Source organism: Bubalus kerabau, chromosome 4, assembly GCF_029407905.1.
Source record: "Bubalus kerabau isolate K-KA32 ecotype Philippines breed swamp buffalo chromosome 4, PCC_UOA_SB_1v2, whole genome shotgun sequence".
NCBI classification, from domain to species: domain Eukaryota; kingdom Metazoa; phylum Chordata; class Mammalia; order Artiodactyla; family Bovidae; genus Bubalus; species Bubalus kerabau.
In genome coordinates this window covers 68,337,395-68,358,225 of record NC_073627.1, presented here as the reverse complement: position 1 = coordinate 68,358,225, position 20,831 = coordinate 68,337,395, and the positions used below count along the sequence as shown (strand labels likewise).

Genomic DNA, 20,831 nt, shown 5'->3' with positions numbered 1-20,831 from the left:
TCTTTTGATAATGGAAGATATGCACAGATACTTTCAAAAAAAATTAAGGCACATTCAATCAACTATCCACAGGAGTGTATACAATGTGAGATTTTGTTCAGCTGGTGTCTGAACACACATACGTGTGTGTGTGTATGTGTGTGTGTGTGTGTGTGTGTGTGTGTGTGTAGTTATATATAGTTTGCTTTCACTTGCTTTGATTGTATGTGGTTGTGTTTTGTTATGTTATATTTGATTTTAGTCTGAATTCCATCCATTTATTCTTGGCACATTTTCCTTCTGAAGTTGAACTTTTTCTTAAGCTAGTCATATTGTTTACCATTTATTTCATGTGTGTTTTTTTTTAACCTTCCCATTTTTAATATATTTATTTTAATTATGCTATTAATATTTTCCAGTTTTATTGAGATATAATTGATCTATATATCACTGGATAAGTTTAGTGTATATATTATATGCATTTATTGTGAAGTGATTACTGCAATAAATTTAGTTAGTATCCATTATCTCATATAGATATGATAGAAAAATTTTTTAAAAAGCTTTTTCTTTGTGATGAGAATTCTTTGGATCTCTTCTCTTCACAACTTTCATGTATGTCATACTACAGTGCTAACCGTAATATCATGCCGTGTATTACATCCATAGGTGTTGTGCTGTTCAGGCACTAAGTCATGTCTATTTGTGACCCCCATCCTAGTTTGTACCTTTTGACCAACCTTCCTCCAGTATTCATTCTCCCACTATATCTGATAACCACAAATCTGATCTTTTTCCATTTCTGTTGTTTAAAAAAAATATCTTGCTGCTGCCATGGTGAAATCTTTGTAAGTGCAATTTAGCACATATAAACTGAATAGGAGGAGAAATGGAGAGGTAGGGTAATCCACAGTCAACAACCATCCTGTTTTCTGATTGAAATTTCTATGGATATCATTACAGATTCACGTGTAGTTATAAGAGATGTCCCATATACACTTCTGGAGAAGGGAATGGTGAGCCACTCCAGTGTTCTTGCCTGGAGAATCCCATGGACAGAGAAGCCTGGAAGGCTGCTGTTTGTGGGGTTGCAAAGAATCAGACACAAGTGAGCGACTAACATACACACATATACACTTTGCCTAGTTTCCCCCTAGTAATATTTTACAAAAGTGTAGTGTAATATCACAAGGAGGACCTTGACATTGACCTAGATGCTATCTACTGATCCAGTCTTTTCAGAGTTCCCAAATTTTACATGTGTTGACGCATGTGTGTGTGTACATACTAACTTCAGTACAATTATATTACCTGTGCAGGTTCAGGTAACCACCCCTATAGTAAGATGAAAAAATTCCAAAAGACAGGATCCCTTTGTCTGGTCTAGACATTAGTTTTGTGTCACATATATGATTTTCTAACATTTTTCTCCTAGTCTGTACTTTGTCGTTTTGTCCCCTTAGTAGTCTTTTGTACAGAAAAACGTTTCTGTTTTTATGATGTTCAATTTATCAACTTTCCAATTTTACATCACTATTTGTCTGTCAAGTCTAAGAACTCTTTACCTTGACATAGATTTCAAAGATTTTCTGCTGAAATTTTTCCTGAACATTTTATACTCGTACATTTAAATCCATGATTTACCTTTTGCATTGATTTATAGTTGATTGAAAATATGTTAGTTCCAAGTGTATAGCACAGTGATTCATTTATTATTTTGTCCTGATTATGTTTCATTATAAGTCATTACAACATATTGAATGTAGTTCTCTGTACAGGAAATACTTGCTGCTTATCTATTTTATGTATGTTAGTTTGTATTTGTTAATCCCATACTCCTAATTTGTCCCTCCTTCCCTTACCCTGCTCCCCTTTGGTAACACAGTTTGTTTTCTATTTGTGTTTCTGTTTTAAATAAGTTAATTTGTATTATTTTTTAGATTCCCCATATAACTGATAACATATGATACTTGTCTTTTTCCATCTAACTTCATTCAGAATTATATTCCAACCATGTTGCTGCAATTTGCATTATTTGATTCTTTTTATGGCTGAATAATTATATATATATATATATATATATATATATATATATATATATATATATAAAACAATGGGCTATTGTTTACAGCTATCACTATCACATATTCTTAAGCCAGTCTTCTGTTAATGGGAACTTGTATTGTTTCCATGTCTTTGCTATTGTAAATCGTGCTGCTGTGAACATCAGTGTGCATGTATTTTTCAATTTTTTGTCTTTTCTGGATATATACAAAGAAGTGGGTTTACTGGATCATATGGTAAGTTTATTTTTAGATTTTTGAGGAACCTGCATTCTGTTTTCCACAGTGACTGCACCAGTTTACATTCCTACCAACAGGGTAGGAGATTCCCTTTTCTCAGCACCCTCTCTAGCATTTGTTATTTGTAGATTTTTGGATGACGGCCATTCTGCCTGGTGTGAGGTGATGCATTGTTGTGATTTTGATTTTCATTTCTCTAACAATTAGCAGTGATGAGCATCTTTTCATATGCTTGTTGGGCATCTGTATGATCCATTTTGAATTCAGACATACACAATATGAAGTTTAGGTTGATGTTCATCTGTCTTCCTTGTTGTTGTTGTTTAGTCACTAAGTTGTGTTTGACTCTTTTGCAACTCCGTGAACTGTAGCCCAACAGGCTCCTCTGTCCATGGGATTTCCCAGATAAGAATACTAGAGCAGGTTGCCATTCCCTTCTGCAGGGAATCTTCCCAACCCAGGGATCAAACCCACATCTCCTACGTTGCAGCAGAGTCTTCATCGCTGAGCTACCAGGGAAGTCCATCTATCTATCCACCATCTATTTATTTGTTTCCTTGCCTGTTTGTTTACTGCCTATGGATGCTCAAAGGCTTCAGTACCAGCTGTTGTAATGACCACACTTGCTCCACTGTGTAGCCTTTTACCCTTTCATCACAAACAGTCTGGGCATATTGTTTGAGTCTTTTTCTGGAATCTCTACTCTGTCCCATTGTTTCTGTGTCTGTTTCTCTTTCAATAACATACTATCATCATTACTGTAGCTTATATACTAAGCCTTATTAAAACAGACAGTGATACTTCCCAATTTATTTTCCTTTTTCAAAATATTTTATCTATTGTAAAAATTCTGCTTTTCCATGAACACTTTAGAATAAGCTTGTCTATGTAAAAAAAAATGGTATGCATTTAAATAATTACATTAAATTTATAGATTAATTTGAATGAAATAGGATGATATAGTAGGTATTTATATAATTGATGTCAGTTACTGATTTAGGATATGGACCACCCTTGATCTAGAATGCATTGCACTTGATCATGGTGTATAATTATTTTCATGAATTTTGAGTTTGATCTGTAAATATTTTGTTGAAGATTTTTGTGTCTAAGTTCATGAACGATACTCCCTAGTATTCCTTTTCTTCTGTAATCATTGTCTGGATTTGGTACAAATTTACAAATGTCCTATCAACAGAAGTATGACATATGCATTGATCTTTTTGAAGAGATTATGTAAAATTGGCATTAATTCTTTAAATCGTTCAATGAAACTACTTGGGCCTGAAAATTTTAATTGCATTTCAATTTGTGTAAAGAATATAAGACTATGCAGGGTATCACTTTCATCTTGACTGAGTTTTGGTAGTTTGTAGTTTCCAAAAGATGTATGAATTTTTGAGCATAAAGATGTTCATTGTATTTTTCCTTAATGGATGCAAGATCTATAAAGAATATATCCTATTTCAGTCTTTTTTTTTTCTTTTTAAATTTTATTTTATTTTTAAACTTTACATAATTGTATTAGTTTTGCCAAATATCAAAATGAATCCGCCACAGGTATACATGTGTGCCCCACCCTGAACCCTCCTCCCTCCTCCCTCCCCATACCATCCCTCTGGGTAGTCCCAGTGCACTAGCCCCAAGCATCCAGTATCGGTGCATCGAACCTGGACTGGCAACTCGTTTCATACATGATATTTTACATGCTTCAATGTCATTCTCCCAAATCTTCCCACCCTCTCCCTCTCCCACAGAGTCCATAAGACTGTTCTATACATCAGTGTCTCTTTTATGTCTCATACTCAGGGTTATTGTTACCATCTTTCTAAATTCCATATGTATGCGTTAGTATACTGTATTGGTATTTTTCTTTCTGGCTTACTTCACTCTGCATAATAGGCTCCAGTTTCATCCACCTCATTAGAACTGATTCAAATGTATTCTTTTTAATGGCTGAGTAATACTCCATTGTGTATATGTACCATGGCTTTCTTATCCATTCATCTGCTTATGGACATCTAGGATGCTTCCATGTCCTGGCTATTATAAACAGTGCTGCGATGAACACTGGAGTACACGTGTCTCTTTCCCTTCTGGTTTCCTCAGTGTGTATGCCCAGCAGTGGGATTGCTGGATCATAAGGCGGTTCTATTTCCAGTTTCTTAAGGAATCTCCACACTGTTCTCCATAGTGGCTGTACTAGTTTGCATTCCCACAAACAGTGTAAGAGGGTTCCCTTTTCTCCACACCCTCTCCAGCATTTATTACTTGTAGACTTTTGGATCGCAGCCATTCTGACTGGTCTGAAACGGTACCTCATAGTGGTTTTGAACTGCATTTCTCTGATAATGAATGATGTTGAGCATCTTTTCATGTGTTTGTTAGCCATCTGTATGTCTTCTTTGGAGAAATGTCTATTTAGTTCTTTGGCCCATTTTTTGATTGGGTCATTTATTTTTCTGGAGTTGAGCTGTAGGAGTTGCTTGTATATTCTCGAGATTAGTTGTTTGTCAGTTGCTTCATTTACTATTATCTTCTCCCATTTTGAAGGCTGTCTTTTCACCTTGCTAATAGTTTCCTTTGATGTGCAGAAGATTTTAAGGTTAATTAGGTCCCATTTGTTTATTTTTGCTTTTATTTCCAATATTCTGGGAGGTGGGTCATAGAGGATCCTGCTGTGATGTATGTCAGAGAGTGTTTTGCCTATGTTCTCCTCGAGGAGTTTTATAGTTTCTGGTCTTACGTTTAGATCTTTAATCCATTTTGAGTTTATTTTTGTGTATGGTGTTAGAAAGTGTTCTAGTTTCATTCTTTTACAAGTGGTTGACCAGATTTCCCAACACCACTTGTTAAAGAGATTGTCTTTTCTCCATTGTATATTCTTGCCTCCTTTGTCAAAGATAAGGTGTCCATATGTGCGTGGATTTATCTCTGGGCTTTCTATTTTGTTCCATTGATCTATATTTCTGTCTTTGTGCCAGTACCATACTGTCTTGATAACTGTGGCTTTGTAGTAGAGCCTGAAGTCAGGTAGGTTGATTCCTCCAGTTCCATTCTTCTTTCTCAAGATCGCTTTGGCTATTCAAGGTTTTTTGTGTTTCCATACAAATTGTGAAATTATTTGTTCTAGCTCTGTGAAGAATACCGTTGTTAGCTTGATAGGGATTGCATTGAATCTATAGATTGCTTTGGGTAGTATATTCATTTTCACTATATTGATTCTTCCAATCCATGAACATGGTATATTTCTCCATCTATTAGTGTCAGATATAACAATTATAAATATATATGCTCCCAACACGGGAGCACTGCAGTATGTAAGACAAATGCTAACAAGTATGAAAGAGAAATTAACAATAACACAATAATAGTGGGAGACTTTAATACCCCACTCACACCTATGGCTAGATCAACTAAACAGAAAATTGACAAGGAAACACAAACTTTAAACGATACAATAGACCAGTTAGACCTAATTGATATCTATAGGACATTTCATCCCAAAACAATGAATTTCATCTTTTTCTCAAGTGCACATGGAACCTTCTCCAGGATAGATCACATCCTGGGCCATAAAGCTAGCCTTGGTAAATTCAAAAAAATAGAAATCACTCCAAGCATCTTTTCTGACCACAATGCAGTAAGATTAGATCTCAATTACAGGAGAAAAACTATTAAAAAATCCAACATATGGAGGCTGAACAACACGCTGCTGAATAACCAACAAATCACAGAAGAAATCAAAAAAGAAATCAAAATTTGCATAGAAACGAATAAAAATGAAAACACAACAACCCAAAACATGTGGGACACGGTAAAAGCAGCCCTAAGGGGAAAGTTCATAACAATACAGGCACATCTCAAGAAACAAGAAAAAAGTCAAATAAACAACCTAACTCTACACCTAAAGCAACTAGAAAAGGAAGAAATGAAGAACCCCAGGGTTAGTAGAAGGAAAGAAATCTTAAAAATTAGAGCAGAAATAAATGCAAAAGAAACAAAAGAGACCATAGCAAAAATCAACAAAACCAAAAGCTGGTTCTTTGAAAGGATAAATAAAATTGACAAACCATTAGCCAGACTCATCAAGAAACAAAGGGAGAAAAATCAAATCAATAAAATTAGAAATGAAAATGGAGAGATCACAACAGACAACACAGAAATACAAAGGATCATAAGAGACTACTATCAACAATTATATGCCAATAAAATGGACAACGAGGAAGAAATGGGCAAATTCTTAGAAAAGCACAACTTTCCAAAACTCGACCAGGAAGAAATAGAAAATCTTAACAGACCCATCACAAGCACGGAAATTGAAACTGTACTCAAAAATCTTCCAGCAAACAAAAGCCCAGGTCCAGACGGCTTCACAGCTGAATTCTACCAAAATTTAGAGAAGAGCTAACACCTATCCTGCTCAAACTCTTTCAGAAAATTGCAGAGGAAGGTAAACTTCCAAACTCATTCTATGAGGCCACCATCACCCTAATACCAAAACCTGACAAAGATCCCACACACAAAAAAGAAAACTATAGGCCAATATCACTGATGAACATAGATGCAAAAATCCTTAACAAAATTCTAGCAATCAGAATCCAACAACACATTAAAAAGATCATACACCATAACCAAGTGGGCTTTATCCCAGGGATGCAAGGATTCTTCAATATCCGCAAATCAATCAATGTAATACACCACATTAACAAATTGAAAAATAAAGACCATATGATTATCTCAATAGATGCAGAGAAAGCCTTTGACAAAATTCAACATCCATTTATGATCAAAATTCTCCAGAAAGCAGGAATAGAAGGAACATACCTCAACATAATAAAAGCTATATATGGCAAACCCACAGCAAACATTATCCTCAATGGTGAAAAATTGAAAGCATTTCCTCTAAAGTCAGGAACAAGACAAGGGTGTCCACTTTCACCATTACTATTCAACATAGTTTTGGAAGTTTTGGCCACAGCAATCAGAGCAGAAAAAGAAATAAAAGGAATCCAAATTGGAAAAGAAGTAAAACTCTCACTGTTTGCAGATGACATGATCCTCTACATAGAAAACCCTAAAGACTCCACCAGAAAATTACTAGAACTAATCAATGACTATAGTAAAGTTTCAGGACATAAAATCAACACCCAGAAATCCCTTGCATTCCTATACACTAATAATGAGAAAACAGAAAGAGAAATTAAGGAAACAATTCCATTCACCATTGCAACGGAAAGAATAAAATACTTAGGAATATATCTACCTAAAGAAACTAAAGACCTATATATAGAAAACTATTTCAGTCTTGATATTGACTATTTGTATCTTCTTTTTATGTTTTTGTCAGTTCTGGTAGATGTTTATCCATTTTATCGATTTTTCCAAAGATCAAGATTTCTATTCCACTGATTTTTCTCTGCTGAGTTTCTGTTTTCAACTTCGTTTTTTTCTCCTCTGATTGTTAGTGCCCCTTTCCACCTTCTTTCTTTGGATTTGTTTTACTCTTTCTTTAAAAAAAAATGCATTTAGTTTTAACTAGATGATGATTACTTTACAATGTTTCTGCCATACATGAACATGAATCAGCCATGCGTTTACGTGTGTTCCCTCCCTCTTGAACCTTCCTCCCTTCTCCCAGTTTCTTGAGATAGGAACTAGATTTAAGGTCTTTCCTTGTTCTACTGTTTGCACTTAGTGCTGTCATTTCCCTCTCAGTACTGCTTTAGCTGTATCCCGTATATTTTGATACAGTTTATTTTTATTGTCATTTAGATCTATACTTCCTTGAGACTTTCTCTTAGATCCATGACCTATTTACTTTATCTACTCACATGTTTAGTGAATTTCCTATTGTCTTTCTTTTATTGATTTCGTTTGATTACACTGTGCTCAGAATGTACTCTGTATGATTTTCATTCTTATAAATGTGTTGACAGGTGTATTATAGTCCAGGATATGGTCTTCCTTGGTGAATATTCAGTTGGAACTTGAGAAAATGCTGTATTTTGGGAGTACAGTGCCCTGTAAGTGTCAATTAGGTGTTGTTGGTTGATGGTGTGTTTACCGCTTCCTTGTTTTTGCTATTTTTTGTTTAGCAACCTATCAGTTACTGAAAGGAAGATATTATAGTTCACAGTTTTGATTATGGATTTGTCTGTTTCTCCTTTCAGCTCTGTCCCTTGTTTATTAATGTATTCTAAAGCTCTATTTTTTCTGGGGTCCACACTTAAGATTGTTATCTCTTTCTGGTAATTTATCTTTTCATCATCTGTAATTTTCCAGCTTGTCAGTAGAAATCAGTAGAAAGTCTGCTTCAACAGATATTATTTAGCTACTTCTATTTTCCAGTTAAATCTTTTCACAGAATTATTTTTTCCAAACTTTTAATTTAATGTACATACATCATCAGGTATTAACTGAATTTCTTGCAAATAACATATCTTTGGCTCTGCAATCCTCCCTCTTTGATTGGTTTATTTAGATGTTTACATTTAAGCCAATTATTGCTAGGATAGAACTTAAGTCTGCCATTTTATTATTTCTTTCTATTTGCTTCCTCTGTTGTTTGTTCCTCTGTTGGTGGAACTCTCCATCTGCCCTCTTGACAATGGTTCAAAATTCACCTTGTGCTTTTGGGAGGTTTCCCACTTGGTCTAGAGGATGAATGAGCAGATTTGGACTGTATTCTGCTCTGAGGTTGGGGGTGGGGACATGCCAGGCCCAGGTCACTTTCTTCTGTAGAACTAGGAAATATTTGACACCTAGCTGCAATGATGTTCTTCTGGTCCTGGCATCCCAAGCCAGTTCATGTTCTCCTTCCTATAGCTTTTCTTTGGGTTTGAATTTGTACAATATATATTCTTCCATCTTCTTACTTACAATCTCTCTGTGTGTATTGCATGTCTCTTTGGACTTTCCTGGTGGCTCAGATGGTAAGGAATCCACCTACAATGCAGGAGACCCAGGTTTGTTCCCTGGTCTGGGAAGATCCCCTGGAGAAGAGAATGGCAATCCATTACAGTATTCTTGCCTGGAGAATCCCACGGACAGAGAAGCCTGTAGGTTGAAGTCCATGGGGTCACAAAAAGTTGGACAAAACTGAGCGACTAACACTGTCACTTTCTCCTGAATTGACCCAGTTCCCATGAATGAGGGGAGCCCAGAAATTCCCTCATTCCCTTGAGAGGATATTAAAGAGTTCACTGAGAATCTGCTAGGGAGCTTGTCAGAGGAAGAAAGCTACTTAGAAATTCAAAATGTCTTATATGGATTAAATGTATTCATCAAGTAAAACTCCTAAAAGCAATACTTGCCTCATAGTGCATTAAACCTCAGCTGTTATGACCATTGGCTACCTACTTTGTGTCAGACAGCCTTCTGTGTATCTACCCTAAAAATATATTTTAGAAAACCTAAATTGAATCTAGTTTAAAGTAGCTAAAGGGAGAACTGTCTCCTTCCTTTCAAGTATGAAGAATTCACACTGCTTTCATATACAGCTAAAAAGCTAGATATTTGCCTGTGTTTCAGTTAAGGCACTAGAGTGTGTACATGCTCAGTTCTGTCCAACTTTTTGCGACTCCATGGACTTCAACCCACCAGGCTCCTCTGTCCATGGGATTTCCCAGGAAAGAATACTGTAATGGGTTGCCATTCTCTTCTCCAGGGGATCTTCCCGACCCAGGGATTGAGCACAAGTCTCTTGCATCTCCTGCATTGTCAGGCTTTACCAGGATTGTATTTTCAGGATTCTTTGTCACTGCACCACCTGGGAAGCCCCAAGGCCCTAGAGACTTGGTTTGAAAGATAGTTAATAAAAATTCAATATATTAGATACTCTACCTCATACATACTAATCACAAATTTAGTTATATTGATAGCAAAAGCACCTTTGATAATTCTTAAATTTATAGTTTCTGTACCAGTTAGAATAAGATTATGCTATACATTAGATAAATCCTGAAATAAAAAATGATTATATAATATAAAATTAGTATGTGTGGAGATAGGCATCCTGCCTGAAGTGGGTTCATTGGCTTTATTCCATGAAATCCACAATCCAGATTCCAGATTATAGACAGCAGAACAAGGAAGAGGGCCAAGGGCTTGAGCCAGTACATCCAATGGAAGATTCCAGGAGGAAACCACATGAGACCCTGTTGCCAGGACATAGTCATGTGGATGTAGTAATCTTCAAAAGACCCTGTGCAATGAACAGTTCATGCTGAGTGGCTATGGGGCCAGCTTATAGAGAAAAGAGAAAAAAAACATGGAGTGACAGTGAGAAGTTGCTAGAAAACTTCACATAGTTTTTACTTAAGAAAATGCAAAGTGTGGAGAATAGACACTTAACTCACCATATGTTATGCACTTCAGAATTTTAAAGCTTAAATTCAAAATAGCATCCTCAAAGTTTCATATAAAATGTACATTGCCCAGATAGATACTTGCATACCATTTCTAATTTGGGTCAAGGGAACTTGAATCCCAGAAACTATTCTAAGGTGAATTACCCCTTGAATTATTTTTAATCTGTTGACCCTTTCTTATTTGCCAACTCTACTGTGTGAATTATTGTTGTTCAGTCACTCAGTCATGTCCTGTTCTTTGTGACCGCCATGGACTGCAGCACGCCAGGCTTCCCTGCCCTTCACCATCTCCTGGAGTTAGCTCAAACTTATGTCCATTGAGTCACTGATGCTATCTAACCATCCCATCCTTTGTTGCCCATTTTTCCTGCCATCTTTCCCAGCATCAGGGTCTTTTCCAATGAGTTGGCTAGTGTGTGGGTAAGGTGGGACTTACAGGAGTAATTTTGTATGTGGGCTAGAAAACCATTATATATAAACTCATGCAACTAAGAGAGAAAACTTTGTAGGCTTCATATTATTTGTATAAAGGTATAAAATAAAGTAAATAAGATGGCTGACAAATTTAACACGTAGGAATTAGTCAATGTCTGGTCTTGGCAAAAGTATGGACCGCAGATTTTCAATATAAGAAATGTTTTCTAGAGGACCTGTAGAAGCTTAATCAAATCATTTTGTTAACTATTGGAGGTAATGGATATATTTCAGCATAAAATCAATTATAAGTACTGAAAGGAAATGATTTCTTTTATCTATGGCAAAAATCTTTTGTGGCTAAAGATAACAATGCTCTTGAAACTGTTTATAAGACAAATTATGCCCAGATGGAGATAGTGGTAAAGAACCCACGTATCAATGCAGGAGACATGAGAGAAGCAGGTTCGATCCCTGAGTCAGGAAGATCCTCTGGAGGAGGGCATGGGAACACATTCCAATATTCTTGCATGGAGAATCCCATGGACAGAGGAGCCTGGTGAGTTACAGTTCGTGGGGTCACAAAGAGTTGGACATGACTGATGCGACTTAGCATGTGCGCACACATGCATGAATAATACTATCGTTAAAGGGTTAATATTCTCTGCTTGATATTGGGACCTGGGAACTGGCAAATTCATTTGTTCATGCTCTAAACCAAGGATTTTAAGTAAAATACAAAGATATTGATAATGTGAAGATGCTATCAGTCAAAGCTGAGGAAATTTTATATCTAGTATGATACTCTTAGAAAATTATTTGCTGCAAAGTTGCAGACATATTCCCTTTGGGAAACTGAGACCATGAAAACAATTGACTGAGAAACAGCATTTTGGTGGGATTAGAGCTGTTAAATCAAATATATATTATGTACAATGGGGATATTATGGCAGATAATGGAATACACAAATTGGTCACTCAGAACATAAATTTAATTAACTGCCCAATAAAGAAGTTTCTCAACTGTTAGAGAAACTAAAATCACCTAGATGCAGACAGATTATAGCTGCAAAAGGTGCATTTAGGAAAGACTAACACTTTGAGTGACTATATAATTTGTTATGAAAAAGCTTTACAATGATGCATGAAAAAGTATAAAAAGCCTTAATGCCCTGGACTATACACACACACACACACACACACATATATATATATATATATATTTTTTTTTTTTACTTTGTTACTAAGTAGTATCTAACGGAGAGGAATTTAGAACACTGACTGTATGATGGTACAGTAGAGACTTTAGCAGTAACAATGCATCTTATTTAATCATTTGCACAGAAAAGAGCAAAAGGAGATGTGCTAAAGTCATGTGATTATTCTTTAAAGATTATTTTTTTTATTTTTGGTTGGGCTGAGTCTTTGTTAATGCACTTCTTTTCTCCGTTTGCAGTGAATAGGGGCTAATTTCTAGCTGCAGTGCACAGGGTTCACATTGCAGTGGCTTCTCTTGTTGCACAGCACAGGCTCTAGGACACAGAGACTTCAATAGTTGTGGTTCCCGGACTCTAGAGCACAGACTCAGTAGCTGTGGCTTATAAACTTAGTTGCCCGAAGGCATGTGGAATCTTCCTAAAGCAGAATTCAAACATGTGTCCCCTACATTGGCAGGTGGTTTCCTTACCACTGGACCACCAGGGAAGTCTGAGTCACGTGATTATTAATGGACAGGAAATTCATTTTCCTTCTTCTCCCCACTGTTAACATTCATGCTGGTGGAGGGAGAGAGCAGCTAGATTGAAGTCTGGATCTTCCAATGTGTCAGCTGAAGGGAAACTGGCAAGTCATTTAGAGTCCAGTCAGGAAGTAAGCTAGAGAAGACTATTGAGAGTTCCTTGGAGAGCAAGGAGGTCAAATCAGTCAATCCTAAGGGAAATCAACCTCAGATATTCATTAGAAGGATTGAAGCTGAAACTGCAATACTTTGGCCACTTGAAGCAAAGAGCCGACTCACTGGAAAAGACCCTGACACTGGGAAAGATTGAGGGCAAAGAGAAGATGGGGACGACAGAAGATGAGATGGTTGGATGGCATCACTGGCTCAATGGACATGAGTTTGAGCAAACTCTGGGAGATAGTGAAGGACAGGGAAGCCTGGTATGCTACAGTCCATGCAGTTGCAAAGAGTCGGATACAACTGAATGACTGAACAACAACAGGAAGTAAAGCCATCAAGAGTGACAGTGAATAAGAAATTTATCAGTGAGATTAGACCTTACAGTCAGGGGAGCTGATAAGGACTTGGCCTAGCTGGACAAGGACTTCCTGCTGATAAGGACTTGGCCTAGCTGGACAAGGACTTCCTGCTCCAGGAGCTGAGCTGCTGTGGGTCTGGCCCCATGTCCACTAGTGACCAGCAGAGCCCATAGATGAATGTGAGCCGCACCCGCACTGGATTCCAGAGGGCGGGGCTTCTGCCTTCAGTTTCACCTCCCATGTTTCACACTCATTTCCCACTGAGGACCACACAGGGCAGGGCAGGGGATGATGGAAAAGGTCATCTTAACTTAGCTGAGTTCCAGCAGTGCAAAACCACCATGGTATTGCATGTCTGAGCCTCCGTGTTACCTTGTCTACAATGGAGGGAAGAGAGCTCCCTGAGGTCATCTGAGTTTGTCAATATGGAAATTGAAAAGTATGGTGGCTCCACTCACTGCCAGAGACAAGTGTGTGTCTTTCTTCCTTGACTAAGGCTACCTCAGCTGTGAGAAGCAGGTGATAATAGGAGGGGTAGCCACAGAGACCCTGAGACGTGTCCCTTCTGCTTCTCTGAGAGGTAAATCCCCCACCCACACCTGTGTGCTAGAGAGACAGCCAGATGAAGCCATGTGGAAATGGGCGTTTGATTTTCCAGGCTGTGCGTTCAAGGCAAATTCCCAAAGGAACAGCACAATAGCAGATGGATAGAGTCAGACTTTTGAGTCAGAAAGACTTGTAAAGAAACTCTGCTTCTTTTTTTAAAAATTTTTGTTTTAGTGAAGTATAGTTAGTTTCCTATGTTGTGTCTATTTATGTTGTATAGCAAAGTGATGTGTGTGTGTGTACACAGTAATTTTCATATTCTTTCCTATTATGGTTTGTCACAGGATATTGAATACTGTCCCTGTGCTACACAGTAGGATTTTGTTGTCTATCCATTCTGTATATAATAATTTGCATCTGCTTATCCCAAACTCCATGGCACCCCACTCCAGTACTCTTGCCTGGAAAATCCCATGGACGGAGGAGCCTGGTAGGCTACAGTCCATGGGGTCACTAAGAGTCGGACACGACTGAGCGACTTCACTTTCACTTTTCACTTTCATGCATTGGAAAAGGAAATGGCAACCCACTCCAGTGTTCTTGCTTGGAGAATCCCACGGATGGGGCAGCCTGGTGGGCTGCCGTCTATGGGGTCGAACAGAGTCAGACATGACTGAAGCAACTTAGCAGCAGCAGCAGCAGCAGCAAACCCAAACTCCCAACCCATTCTTCCTCCACCTCCTACCTCCTCAACATACAAAAATCTCTTCTCTATATCCATGAGTCTAAAGAAAGTCTTTTTCTTATTTAAAGTGAAACACCTTGGTTATCTGGTATATAGAAAACAATATTAATAGATAATAATCATTGCCATTCAAAGGGCTTTTCTGAGGGATGATGAAGTTCTCTGAGTAGCAAGCTTAGTGTCATGTACACACTAGGTTTTAACAGCCAGCCTCTCTTTCCCCTCCACATTCCAATGGACTAGATAGATAAGATGTTGGCCTCTTAAACAGAAAGCACTCCCATTACTGCATTGCTCGTGTAGAATTCACTCCCACTGAGTTGAGCTCAAAATAACCTACTGCCATGTAAACTTTTACAGGTAAAAATGAATGTCTGCTGAAATTTAAAGGTTACAGAAACCATAAAAGGAAATAAAATGGACTCCTCCAAAAGATGCAAATGAGCTAGTTAAAAAATCAGAAAAGAAAAAAGGCTTTTGTAGGTCAAATAACTCACTTCTGTGATTGTCAAGAAATGATCTCAGTCTTTGAGATAATTCATTTATCTCCACATCAAGCTTTCATTTGTAATGGTATAATTGGAATTAGCATCCCTCATTCTTCTTTCAAAATGGGGAACCGGCAAATAATTTTACAGCAAGCACTCAGGCATTAGAGGTAAGCACTAGGAGCAGCAGAACAGATAAGACCGCATAGAATATTACAAAACCATTTTTGAACAGAAAACTAATTATTTTTAGCTAGTACTCATAAAGATTTAGACAAGAAAAGATGGTATATCTTCTAAATTAAGTACAAGAAGTTAAATTTTATGCTAATATGCCATTCACTGAAATGAGCCTGAAACACCAGCAGGTAAGGAAGTGAATTTAGGAGCAGATAAAGGCTGTAGAAATTTTCTTTAAGAAACAAACTTTATATCCAAAGGAAGATAAATGAAAAGCTATATAGTAGTAGGTTTAGTATAATCAAATAATTAATAATCTTTCTCAGCCTTAGAAGATTGAAAATTATTTGTAGAACTTATTTCTGTAGAGCTGGTAAAGTTAGGTCAGAGAGAAATTAATTTTATTCTTTTTATTAAATTGTTGTATCTCAGTGCTTTCCCCAAGAGTATGTAGCATGCATTTTTATGTCAAGGGTCTGGTTTCTTTCTGGTGCCATAACTTGTTTTAAATCATAAACTAGGATCAGTTATTTATATTATATTATGTATCATTTTAAAAAAATTACTGGAGTACAGTTGATTTAAAAAGTTGTATTACTTTCTGCTTTACAGCAAAGTGAATCATTATATACTTAACAGGGTGAAAGACAGGATAGATAAATGGGAGGTTTGGATTTATATATATGTGTATATATATGTATGTATATATATATATATACAAACTGCTGGTGCTGCTGCTACTGATAAGTCACTCAGTCGTATATGACTCTGTGCAACCCCATAGACGGCAGCCCACCAGGCTCCCCCGTCCCTGGGATTCTCCAGGCAAGAACACGGGAGTGGGTTGCCATTTCCTTCTCCAATGCATGAAAGTGAAAAGTCAAAGTGAAGTCGCTCAGTCATGTCCGACCCTCAGCGACCCCATGGACTACTGCCTTCCAGGTTCCTCCATCCATGGGATTTTCCAGGCAACAGTACTGGAGTGGGGTGCCATTGCCTTCTCCGGGGATATACACTACTATATTTAAAACAGATAACTACCACAGTACAGCACAGGGAACTCTATTCAGTGCTCTGTAATGATCTATATGGAAAAAGAATCTAAAAAAGAGTGGATATATGTATATGCATAACTGATTCACTTTGTTGTGCATTGTGTTTTTAATTTAAAGTTTTAAATTTGTGCTTACTGTTATTAATAGTATGGGCTTCCCCAGGGGCTCAGTGGTAGAGAACCACTTGAAACACAGGAGTTATGGGTTTGATCCTTGGGTGAGAAAGATCTCCAGGAGAAGGAAATGGCAACTCATTCTGGCATTCTTGCCTGGAAAATCCCGTGGACAGAGAAACTTGGCTGGCTACAGTCCATGGGGTCGCAGAGTCAGACATGATTGAAATTTATAGTATAGGCTTAATTTCATTATTGGATAGTTTTGGCTTCTGTTATGGTCAGATGTTTATTTATTCATTTGGTTTATGGCACATAAGTTTTCTGATTAAGTAGACAGGGTTATATAGTTAAGAGCTCAGTGTTTGGAAGACTGCCACTTTCAGATTGTGATGCCTGCACTTACTTATTCAAATTTTCTCAGCCTCAGTCTCCTCACCTATAAAATGGAGGCATAATACTTACCTTAGAGAATTATTGTGAAGATTAAGTGACATAAAGTACACAAGAACATGTAACATTATGCTTGGTGTATGTTGAATTATGGTTATTGTTATTTGCATATTTCATGAAATATGAACAACATAGATATTGTCTATCATGTTGATTTGTGAAATCAACTCTATTTAAAGTTCCTTTTTCCAGGAGCCTGTGTTCATCTGCATCTACTTTTTTGAGTGGAATAATAGGAAACTCTTCTTTGTATTCACTTTTAAGCTTTCTCCCTATTGCAGTTAGTCCAGTAATAAGTGGTCTTTGTACACCTCTTGCCCCTCACAGACATTCAAAACTATTTTTCATAGGAATACATGTCCCTTTCCTCTGGCTGACTCATGCTGATGTTTGCCAGATATCAACACAATACTGTAAAGCAATCATCCTTTGATTAAAAATAAATGTAAGAAAAAGCTATTTTCCAAACCTGTGATGGTGAACTTCCAGATGTTCAAGCTGGTTTTAGAAAAGGCAGAGGAACCAGAGATCAAATTGCGAACATCTGCTGGATCATCGAAAAAGCAAGAGAGTTCCAGAAACACATCTATTTCTGCTTTTTTAACTATGCCAAAGCCTTTGACTGTGTGGATCACAATAAACTGTGGAAAATTCTCAAAGAGATGGGATTACCAGACCACCTGACCTGCCTCTTGAGAAACCTGTATGCAGGTCATGAAGCAACAGTTAGAACTGGACATGGAACAACAGACTGGCTCCAAATAGGAAAAGGAGGCCGTCAAGGTTGTATATTGTCACATTGCTTATTTAACTTATATGCAGAGTACATCATGAGAAACACTGGGTTGGAAGAAGCACAAGCTGGAATCAAGATTGCTGGGAGAAATATCAATAACCTCAGATATGCAGACGACACCACCCTTATGGCAGAAAGTGAAGAGGAACTAAAAAGCCTCATGATGAAAGTGAAAGAGGAGAGTGAAAAATTTGGCTCAAAGCTCAACATTCAGAAAACGAAGATCATGGCATCTGGTACATCACTTCGTGGAAAATAGATGGGGAAACAGTGGAAACAATGTCAGACTTTATTTTTGGGGGGCTCCAAAATCACTGCAGATGGTGACTGCAGCCATGAAATTAAAAGATGCTTACTCCTTGGAAGAAAAGTTATGACCAACCTAGATAGCATATTCAAAAGCAGAGACATTACTTTGCCAACAAAGGTCCGTTTAGTCAAGGCTATGGTTTTTCCTGTGGTCATGTATGGATGTGAGAGTTGGACTGTGAAGAAAGCTGAGCGCCGAAGAATTGATGCTTTTGAACTGTGGTGTTGGAGAAAACTCTTGAGAGTCCCTTGGACTGCATGGAGATCCAATCAGTCCATTCTGAAGGAGATCAGCCCTGGGATTTCTTTGGAAGGAATGATGCTAAAGCTGAAGCTCCAGTACTTTGGCCACCTCATGCGAAGAGTTAACTCATTGGAAAAGACTCTGATGATTGGAGGGTTTGGGGGCAGGAGGAAAAGGGGACGACAGAGGATGAGATGGCTTGATGGCATCACTGACTCGATGGATGTGAGTCTGTGTGAACTCCGGGAGTTGGTGATGGACAGGGAGGCCTGGTGTGCATTGATTCATGGGGTCGCAAAGAGTAGGACACAACTAAGCAACTGAACTGAACTGAACTGAACTGAACTAAGTGCTAACTAGAAAAGAGTCATCTCCTGGATTATGCATAATACTTTGATTTCTCTGAGACCTTTTGAAAAATAGAATCTGCAGAAGTGACTCACTTGATAGATTTTATAATGTCGCCTCATATAACCTTTCTTTCATTTCTCTGATGGAAGGGTTAATAAACACTGGAGATGTGAAAAAAAAAAATGTCCAGAGCAATTAGAGATCTTATTTCTTGATGATTGATGTTTCATTTTCTATCACTAGGCAAGGACCCATTTTAGAACTTTATACTTCAAAATTAATGGTTGAAATAAAAACTGATCTTAGTCATTTTATCTGGATGAGTCAAAATATCTGCTCTTCTAATTTTATTGATGAATTTGATTATTAAATTGACTGTTTGCTAAAATTGAAGTGAATTACTCTTGTGTTTGGAAAATTAATCCCCTACAGATGGTTATTTTCTTTTCAGATTAGTCAGAATAAATGCAATATCGCCCAGAGATACAGACTACTTATTCCCTTTTATGACGTGAGTCATTTTAAATTTTGAGAGAACACTCAACCTGACTGAAGTAGTGTTTGAAAGAGGTAGGTGTGGGACCAAATTCGTGCTGGCTTTTGAAAGATACCTCCACGGTTCCCATTGAAAATAATCACTTTGGGATTAATTTGGGTTAGTGCTAATTTACTTAAAAGTTTCTACTTTTTGTGAAGGGTCTCTTCTTTGTGCCTTCCCATGGTGCTGTCTGTCTTCAGAAACAAGCAGTCCCAATGGTGGGAGTTTGGTGGTTCTGGTCTCGCCTGTGTGAACCGTAATCTCTTGTGTGCCTGGCTGTTCTGATCTGCCTGTTGAGCATCCTACCATGGTGCACAGTGGTAAGTCTGTGGTTCAGGGTTCTGTGGATCTGATAACTGTGATTCTTGGCCTTCTCTGGAGCTGGGGAATGCACCTGAACTTAGGTCTCCAGAGTCCCCCCTGTACCCCAGGCCTTTCCTTCCCACCTGTCACTAAGCGTTTCTGGGAAGCTGAGGGCATTCTGGCCTGTTGTCTAGCCACCATTGTGTAGGATGCAGGATTTGAGGGAGCTCCCCTAGAGATTTGCCAGTTCTGGCTACTCTGTCATGGGTGGGGGTGGCGGTGTGGGGAGCCCTGTGTTGACTATGGCTGGGTCACTGACTATAAGAGCTTCCCATAGGCTATGATGGGGAAGTGAAACACCAGCTCTGGTGTTCTTAGGAATCCTGCAAATTATTGTGCATTTTCTATGAGAGATTCTGTTGCCTCTCCCTTCCACAGGCTAGGCTGTGACACAAGGGAGCAGCCGCCCTGGGTTCATTGGGGGGAACTAGATGGCAACTCTATACGTCCTTCCTTAGCTACTACCTCTCTGGTCTGCCAGGAGGGTTTTCCTGGTACACGGACTTTCTGTTAAGGCTGTCACTCTAACACATCCCCTCCTGTCTGAGGGGCTAACCTGCACAGGTTACCCGTAATAGAAGAAAAAGACCAGTGAACCAGCAGTCAAAATAGAAAAGTGACAGATCATGAATTATTGTTAAAACCTCATTTCTTTTTCTAGTTATACTACTGCCTCTACAGAGTTCACCTGTTCCTTTGCTTCATTTTGGCCCTGGTGAAACTCTTCTTCCAGGTACAGACAACTTGACAAAGCAATAAGATCCTGGACTCTGGAATCAGACAGAACTGGATGTCAGCACCAACCCTGTCTAATTTAGCACGGTGACCCTCAAAAAGCCATTTGAATGATGTCAGACTGTTACTTCAATGAAAAAATTAATAATTTACTCAATAATTCTGACCTCACAAGTATATTATGAGAATAAAATAAGGTAATTTAATGGTGCCAATTTTAGCTGTCTGCTGTTTAAATTCTAAGTACTGTGAATCATTGTCATATTGCTGTCATTAGTATCTGCTGCTACTGCTACTGCTAAGTCACTTCAGTCGTGTCCGACTCTGTGTGACCCCACAGACGGCAGCCCACCAGGCTCCCCCGTCCCTGGGATTCTCCAGGCAAGAACACTCGAGTGGGTTGCCATTTCCTTCCCAATGCATGAAAGTGAAAAGTGAAAGTGAAGTCGCTCAGTCGTGTCCGACCCTCAGCGATCCCATGGACTGCAGCCTTCCAGGCTCCTCCGTCCATGGAATTTTCCAGGCAAGAGTACTGGAGTGGGGTGCCATTGCCTTCTCCTGTCATTAGCATCTAGTGAATGGTAATTG

The 20,831-nt window shown here is 38.2% G+C and overlaps 1 protein-coding gene across 2 annotated transcripts in view; it reads left to right on the top strand.

Moving 5' to 3' along the window:
* Positions 1-20,431, top strand: part of LOC129649800 (uncharacterized) — a 210,774-nt gene extending 190,343 nt beyond the window's left edge. The window contains exons 3-4 of one of the 2 annotated variants that reach the window (XR_008713283.1): positions 19,304-19,465; positions 20,242-20,431. The gene's annotated coding sequence lies outside the window, so the exon portion shown is untranslated. Of the gene's footprint in view, positions 1-19,303; positions 19,466-20,169 lie in introns of both variants that reach the window. The other variant, XR_008713282.1, reaches the window with a different exon arrangement.
* Positions 20,432-20,831: the final 400 nt, after the last annotated feature.